Consider the following 8,846-nt stretch of genomic DNA (forward strand, 5'->3'; position numbering starts at 1 on the left):
CCCCCCCGCCACCAGCCTCTTCTGGCCGTGTAACCCTGTTCATGGCAGCCCCTTGAACAACAGCCTGTCTCAAGGGGGTGCTTCTTCTGTGCAACAGCCTGCCTGGTAGGAGGATGCTTCCTTGTGCAAGAGCCCCTTTCCTGTGCTGGGATCACTTCCTCATGCAAGAGCCCCTCCTTTCAGTCCCAAAGAAAGGCCCCTGTTTTGCCTTCTCTCTCACTGTAGGATGCGTATGAAGGGGGGTGCGTGTTGAGACGTGCATGGTGGATGGGATGGAGAGATGGTCCTTGTATGTATGTACAGGGGCTCGGACACATGTTTTCAGCAGGCTACAGAAGAATGCGGCAGGGTTCACAGCTGGATGGGGTTCCTTGAGGATTTTCTTGAGTGTCTAAGAGAGAAATATCCATTCTGGTCCCTCCTGCTTGTGAAAGGGAGGAGGGGTTGCTCGTCCTGCCCCAAGGACTGGATGGGAGAAACCTCCTTCTCCCCAGTGGAAGGTGAGACCAGTGCCGGGGAGGGAGAGGTGAGGCATGTTCTCTGGGCTGGACAGGTGCCTACGCTGCCCGAGGGCTGTGGAGTATCGCACTGTTTCTCCTCCCCTGGTGGAGAGCAATAGAGAGGAGTCTGTCTGAACTGGCTGCTGCCCCCCTCTCTCTCCCAGCTCTCTGAGCAGCACGATGGCCAAGGCCCCGTAGGAATGTGGGTTCCTGCTTGTTGCTCTTCCTGCCCGTTGTGGATGATGTCCTAGCAGCTTGTACTCCTCCTCCTCTCCCTCCTGCTTCCCCCCTCACCTCCTCAGAAAAGCCTGCAGGCATCAACAACAAACCAAAAAGCAACTGGAGGGAGGGTAAGAGACTGCCAAAATAATCATCATCACCCTTCTCTCTACTCCCTTTCCTGAAAGGCGGAACGACAGCAGTTCTGACTCTCGCACGCCTGTCCTTCCCCCAGTTTCCCAAAGGGAAGGAGGAGGAGGAATAGACCAGTCTTTTCAAGGAGCCAGCAGGAGGCAGGGAAAGGCTAGCTTCTCCTGCTCGCCTCCCGTCAGAGCGCTCTCCCGGGCTCCCTCTTGCCAAGACGGGCTGGACTCACATGGCAGTGGTGGCCTCTTCTGGACCCTGGTCATGGGAGAGAATCCCCAAAAGGTGGACAGTGGAGAGAAGGGGATGTAGATCCCCACAGAGAGACCAATCTAATGAGAAGGGGGAGCCAACAAGAATAAACTGAAGGCCCCTTGAATTTATATATATATATATATATAAATATCTATTCCCCACCCCTGGCCCGCTCTGTCCTTGCTGTAACTGTTTCTATCTCTGTGTTTATAAAACGCATTATCCTGGCGAATTTTTATTTTCAATCTTTGTTTGTTTTTCCCTTTCTCTTCGTCTTCAATTCTCCTTCCCCCTCCCCCCCCCTAAAAAAATTGGTCCACATGACTACTAGTCTTGTGTGTCACTTGTTAGTTTCTTTGGATCATGGAGGCTGACTCAGAATGAGAAGGCAAGGGCAAAAGCATGTGTTGGGATTTAAAATCAGTCACCCACCCAAAGCCTATAGAATGAATCCCAGACTTCTGTATGAACAACCAATAGGGGCTTATTTTATTTTTTTTTTAACCACCTTGTATAGAAATAAATTGGTGTAAAAGGCTCCTTGAAGGTGCTGCTGCGAGCGCCCCACCCCCCGTGTGTTCCTTCCCCCTGCACCAGACCACTGCACGAGCATCTTGCTGCTGTGAGTCCCGAGCAGCTGTGCGGGCGGATGCGAGCGTAGCACATCCCGACCTCTGGGAGGAAAGCAAGGAGCTCTGCACCTGCAGAGCCTGTGCCAGAAACCTTTTCTTCCATGTTTAGTCACCAGGGTTGGCTGCAAACAGTTGGGGTGTTCTATAGATCCATAGGCTAGGCTAGAAGAAGCTGTGGGATTTGACTCCTGCATTTCACAGGTGATACTTCAACCCATTGATCCTGTATTGAACCCCAAAGAACTAATGTGTACTTTGAAGTATGTGTTGACAAAATGCGTTAGCTTGATTTTTAAGGTACTGGGACACAGAGAATCCCTTCCATTGGTAGCCTGCTGCAAGGGCTTTGTGTTCTCACTGTTGATATATTTAAGCCTGATTTCTCCTTTGGATCTGTTTGTCTTTGGCCTCCAGTTACTAGTTCTGGTTATGTCCATCCCGCTGATTCAGAGAGCCTTAGAACACAGCGGGGCCTTTCCCCCTGGACTGGTATTTAAACACTCTAATATCGCTTCTTCATCTACTTTTTGACAAGCTAAATAGATGGAACTCGTTAAATCTTAAACGCTAAGGGATTTCCTCCAGCCCATGAATTATTCTTGTCTTTTCTTTCTACATCTTGTCAAATTTTTCAGTATCTTGTAAAAGCATTCATTCTGGAACTGAGTGTTCAAGCCCCAGTGCCATGGACAAGGTCCCCCTGCCCTTTGCCTTAAGTCTGCAGTGGATTGTGTTTGCCCTCTTCTCGCAGCATTATACGGGAGCTCACGTTGGCTGCTTGTCTGGTGTGACCCCCTAGATCATCTGAAGTCTCGGCTTTCCGTGATAGTTTCTCCCCCTTTCTACAGGTGTGGTCTTAGTTCTTATTTCCTATATGCTCAGTGTGAGGCTGTTTCAAAGTCCAGCCTGTGTGAATGGACCTGGCCTACTGATGGTCCAGGTGACTCGCCGCTTTCCCACTTCTGTCGCCCACAAACTGTATCAGTTGTTATTTTTTACGTTCGGATCCAGGTTGAAAATGCTATCTTGCATCTGACCTACACTAACTTGAAAAGCATTGTTCAGTGCAACTTTTATTAGCTGCTTTTTGAGACTTGCAGGCTAGATATTTCTTAATCCTCTTAGTATGTGATTATGTACAGTAAATCTTTTTGACTTATGGTGCTAGGTCAATGCCTTACAAAAATTGAAGTATGTTGCACCTATGCAGTCCCCTTTGTTAAACCAAATGTATAATGATGTCATCCAAGAATGAAATTAAGGTTTGGGTGTTTTCTTTTTTTCTACAAAATCTATATTTCATAAAAAAACCTTTGGATTATAGGTTTTATTTTTCATTCATTAATTCTTCATCTCAACAGCTTTGCCATCATTTTGACATTGAGTCATTTCATTTGCCTTTTGGGAATACTGTCATGAATGTCTTCAGGTATTTCTCTAATATCCCAAGTTTAAGTAAAATCTGAATCGGTGGGCTAGAGAGCTTGTTAGTGAACTCTTTTAGGACTCCTGTTCCTTTGCTGACTTAAAAATATACATCCCTACTAGATGTTGTCTAATCTCCTACTTTGATATTAAGGTACTGGATAGAAGTTACTATTTTCATACGACTGCCACATCCTGATTCCCTCTGAATACGGAATTGGAAGTGTTTTTTGACTGATTTCCGCTATTCTGTGTCACTAGCATTCTCACCATTTTTATCTAGTGTGGATCAATACTATTAGTAAGATTTCTTTGTTTATTTTTTATTTAAAGAAAGGAATGAAAGATCCAAAATCCCTTTCCTATTGCCAGTAGTTTTGCTAGCCACAAAGCGTTCCTTATCAGTTTTCTCTATTTTATATTGACTAATTTATGTCAGTTAGTGTCTGGCCTTCCCCTTTGCCATGTGTTATGTTTCAGGGGTTATTTTATTTTATATTTTTAGTTTCTTCTTGCTCACAGACTTTCCCACTGACCCTTCACAGGATGAGCTTTTACCAGAAGTTTTCATCTTTCTTGATTATGGAATTTGGGCTTTTTTGGCCCCATAATAAATTTTTCTTACAGCAGGGTTTCATTCACATTTTTCCACCGTATTTCATTTTTCTCACAGAAAACTCAGTTTATAGTTTTGCTCACCTTGGAAATCAGCCACTGCTTGTGGCTCTCCTCTGCATGTTACATATTCCATATGAACAGGACAAAATTGCCAGTTTCACTTAAGTTATTATCTTGTCTTGTATCCATCCCCTTGAAGTCTGAAAAACTGACTTATTTTGGGTGCAGTGTCTTGCATTAAGAAAGCTACAGTTTTAAAAGTTGGAAAGATATTTTGCTGACTGGTTGAATTCCCTGGGGAATATCTCACAAGTTAAAATTCCTTACAGGGGTTTTTCATGTTGTATGTTCAAGGTGCTTGAAATGGCCTTTCCTGGTCCCTGGCTTGATGTGGTGTTTTCTGATGTCTGCTATCCTTCCCCTTCCTGGAATCTGTTACCTAGCATGGGGATCCGTATGTATTTAAGGCTGTACAATTCCTGTGTTACCGGTTATTTCAAAGGTATTATTGCTTGTGTTTGTGCAGTTTGCTGCCGCTCCTATAGCTTTTACTGTCGTCCAGGAAGAAACCGTTGATTTTTTTACTGACTTTCCCATCAAGTTTCAGAAAAGCCACTTTATTCCAGGTCTCTTTTTTTTCTCTCTCATTAATGAGAAATTCTTATTTCTCTGTTTACCCAGAGTCCTGTTGCTGCTGTAGAAATAGTTGAAGATACTTTATTCTCATTATCATTTACTTGAGTTTGGATTAAGTCTTCCTCTTTGGATTCCCGAGGCTGTTCAACATACTCAAGGTGCTTCAGGTGGTTTAAAAAGTGTAGTTGCTACCTGTGGGATGCAAAATGCAAATCTATACAAAATTCTTCCCTGTTGAGATGAAGCCTTGGGTTCCACAGTCTGCAACTTTTAAGCTTTGTGCACTCAAGCAAACAACGGTTCAGTTATTTAACTCCCACTCACAAGAGTGGAAGATTCTTTTAACAAGATCCCATGGTCCTTCCTCTTCAGCTGCCTGAATTCTTTGACCCTGCATTTTCTTTGTGATGCCAGTCATTTGTTTCTGTACCCAGGAAAATTCGACAATGACTCTGGAGTTCTGAATTAGGTTGCATCTTGTTTCTTTGCTAGAAGGCGGTAGCACTCGTTCTTCTTGTCCTTTCCTGAATTGGTTGTGTGTTCTTAGCTGGATTTTGCAAATTACCGTTGCTTTAAAAGGAAACATCATGTAGGCTGGAAATCATTTAGAAAAGTCACCCACAAACAGTAACTGAATCTCAGCTGTGACTAATGATAGTATTGCTGGTCTGTAATTCAGTTAAATCTTCAAGAAAGATGTAAGACTCTCATAATTCAAAGCCTTATGGTTAATCAACCATGTCCCTTATTAGAGTTTTTTGTTGCTTATCACTGCTATTAAAACTGCCATTCCATTTTACTACTTTTTTTTTTTAATCCATAGGGACTTGTACGCCTTTGCTCAGTACATTAAAATCTTCTGCTATAAGAAATCTCTTTTTTCTTTTGTAATGAATTACAGAGCACGATCAAGTCGCTGTATTCATCTTTCCAAAGAGCTAAATTAAATGGAGCTGGTTTAGGTGTCTCACACTAAGGCTCGGCTCCAGCGTGTAGTACCTATCTCTTGCCTTTCTGTTTCCTTCATGAATGACCGGGCTGCGTAGTGTTCAGTTATAACTCTTGCTACACTAGGCCTAGATGGTTATCTTGAGCCACCAAACTTACATTGCCATAAAAGGATATGTAGTTCTTTTAGTGAGATCTTTTTATTTAAATTAAACCCAATAGCATTATGTTTCTTATCTTAGCTGAGTGCAGCCCGTATCAATTACACTGTGATTTTGCCAAATCAGTGTTAACTGGCTTACAGCAACCTGGATGGTCCCATTTACTTTTCAAATATTTTTTAAGTAGAAGTATTTTCTGGTCTTCTGGAACACATACAGAGCTCCAGAGTTGTTTGGAAAAGAAAGCCCATTGCTTCCATCTTCTTGCCAGATAATTCTTTTAAAATTATTGATTGTGAGTTCTAGCTAGGCAACTTCTAGCATGTTTTATTTAATGGGTAGAACTAAACATCTTCCTAAATCTCATTGGCAATAGGTAATATTTCATTACTCCACAGATTTGTCTACATCATCCAACTTTCTTCCTAATATAGAATATAATTATGAGATTCTGCTTGTCTTCTATATTTTTATTGATTATTTTATCATCTTTATATCAACTAAAGGATATATATCATGTTTAGGATTTTCTTCTAATATTTTGCAGGTAATGTACCCGAAAGCTGCCCAGGTTTACTAGTGCAGTTTCAGAACACAGAATGAAACTGCTCTGTACATTTCCTTAACTACAAGATAGGTACCTGTTCAATCGTCATTTCAGGTACAACAGATTAAATTTGTGTGCATGGTTTTTTGTTTCTGTATAGTAGAACACCAAAGTACTAGAGAGATGTAGTAACTTGGTCCAACAAACATTTCGATTTCATGTAGTGTCTGTGTAATGAATGGAAAAAAAAAAAAAACCTGCAAGAAAAGAAATCGTGACACCAAAGAACTAGAGTCTATGCCTAGTTTTGCTACTGAATTAGGATATGTTTTTGGAACGCGGATACATCTATAATCTGGGGCCTTTGGCATCCTCCTTCATTTGTAAAGCTGATAAACCACCTTGGGGGCAGGTGCTGCAGATCAATTGTTTTGATATTTGTGAGAATGAAGTGTGGGTCTATCCAGTATTTCCTGAAGAGAAGGAAATGCAGAGCAGGGACCTCTGGACTGAGAATGTTAAAGAGTGAGAAGAGCTGAATGTGTACCTCTGCAGCACACAGGGAACCAAACAAGACTGAAGTTTGTAGGCCTACTGCTGGGGTATGCTTAAGGATCCCTGTGAAGCACTGGCCTTCACCTAGTGGTCCTTGGACAACATTTAAGAGGTCTGTAAGGTAACTGAAAAGGTGGAGGCTTAAAATTTGGTATGCAGATGTTTACATTTCCAAGGGAAAATACACAAGACATCTGTAGATCAATAAAGGTTGAGAACCACTACTCTAGACTACGTCAGTAGGCTTGTTTAGCTTCCCTTCCACTGGCCTTCTGCGGGCAGTACACGCACTCCTCTGTCAGGTCTTTCATCCAGCTAGGAGGTGTTTCCTGGTTTAACGATAGGATGTGACTGAAGCAGCAAACTGCGGGGTGTGGGGGTGGTGTGATAACCATCGGGGTTACGTGTGTGGCTTTGTTACTACAGTAACTGCTGCCTGCCTATCAGTCTGTGAGCCTGGGGGGGGGTGGATGTAAATAGTCATGTAGCTCTACAGCATATTCCAGCTGGGGAAGCGTCTTCCTGTGAAATCATCTGTGCCCATGTGAGCACTTTCACTTGCAGAAGTGTTTACTCTTAAAAATTATCACACCTCTCACCAAATAACGGCCGTGGTAACACTCCATCTGCAGGTGAGGATGCTTCTGGAACCCTGAGCAATGCACTTCTCCATGAACTTCAGTGCCTCGGCTTTCTAAAGAAAACAAAATTAGGGAGACAGCAATCTTTTCTAGATTCAGAGCTCAGGTTTAGTTTTTGCTGGATGGGAAGAGTTTCTACTGCCATGAGACCACACAGGTAGACAAAACTGCCTCTCCCCTTTGTTTTCCAACTCCACAGTGGCAGTTAGTGAAGTTGAAGGTACACTGGTACACGACTAAGGTTTACCATTTACATTTTAGGCAAGTGTCTCTTCTTTTCCCCATCTTTTATATCAGCAGTGGCAACAAGGCCAGAGGGAGCTTGTCTTTCCGTGTGCGTGGTCTGGTATTTTGACATCTCCCTAGGCTTGGCTTGGAGGATAAGACAGGATTCCCAGGTGGTCTCTTAACCAAATTGGCAATGTCTAAGAATGCCTGTTTCTTAGCGTCAGCTCCATTCAGCCTGGCAGCTCCAAGCAGGATGCATTCGAGGGATTCTGGTTGAGTACTGTGACAGGGTCTAGGGAGCAGGTCTTTTTTATTTAATGGCCACATCCTCCTCCTTGGTTAAGAGTGGAAGGCAATTTATAGAAAAAAATCTGAAGTACTTGAAAAACAAAGTGAGGCTTAGCGACAATGTTCAGCTAACTGGAGCCAGCTGCTTCACAAAGGAATTGAAAATAGTAAGAAATGTGTTTTGAGGAATTAAAAATATGTCATAAATAACTTAAATGACTATAGAAATAGAACTGGAAAACACTGCATCTTCAGAACGGGATCTCTGAATTAACCAACTAATGTAACAGCAAGATGGATGCTGGTTCAAACAGCTGCAATTCATTTTATAAGAGCTTATCACTCTTGCATTGCAGGCTGCTGGGAAACTTAATCCTGGTATATCCATTTAAATAAAGGCATGGTGCCTTGGAACATCTTTGGGAGGAAAGAGAAGAAACAAGTCTGGTCACTTCGTGTCACGGCCAGAATCTAGCAGCGAGCAGTCCTGAGCAGTGACTGTCATTAGACAGTCTACCAGGCAAAAACCATGATGGCACAGGTAAGTGAGCAGGAGAAAGGCAGATTAACATTTGTCCAAAACCCCCATTGCCTCCTGAAGAGTACAGGGGGGTAAAGTAATGCTGACTTACTGAAACTACAATCCTGAGTATTACAGACTCTAAGGACCCAAAGAAGTAAGATAATTTTGTCTCCATTCCTCACTCTCTTGAGCTAGGCTTGACCATGCCCCATCACGGGCAGTCAGCTGGGGACGGGTCCCTGAGCGCTGCCCATCTCCAACTGCCACCTCACTTGTGGTGGGCGCTCAGGGACGCGGGGCTGGCACCATGGACAAGAGCGAGCACAGTCACAATCAGCTTAATTTCAGTGCTTTGTTTTGTATTGGCACGTCAAGTCTGTGCCCCAGTCACTTCACAGCACAGCCGGCCTCTTTGTAACGCGGACAGACAGACGGACAGCAGGGCCGTGACCAACAGCCCCTCCTCAGCCCGCGGAGGCAGCGCCCTCGTGAGGCGGGAGCGGCCTCCGCGGCCTCCAGGGGCTGA

The 8,846-nt window shown here is 43.6% G+C and overlaps 1 protein-coding gene across 2 annotated transcripts in view; it reads left to right on the forward strand.

Moving 5' to 3' along the window:
• Positions 1 to 1,530, forward strand: part of ZNF384 (zinc finger protein 384) — a 20,049-nt gene extending 18,519 nt beyond the window's left edge. For both annotated transcript variants that reach the window (XM_010170992.1, XM_029085703.1), the window contains one exon: positions 1 to 1,530. This exon is cut by the window's left edge and continues 362 nt beyond it. The gene's annotated coding sequence lies outside the window, so the exon portion shown is untranslated.
• The last annotated feature ends 7,316 nt before the right edge of the window (positions 1,531 to 8,846 follow it).

This window comes from Antrostomus carolinensis, unplaced genomic scaffold (assembly GCF_000700745.2).
Source record: "Antrostomus carolinensis isolate BGI_N321 unplaced genomic scaffold, ASM70074v2 scaffold37286, whole genome shotgun sequence".
NCBI classification, from domain to species: domain Eukaryota; kingdom Metazoa; phylum Chordata; class Aves; order Caprimulgiformes; family Caprimulgidae; genus Antrostomus; species Antrostomus carolinensis.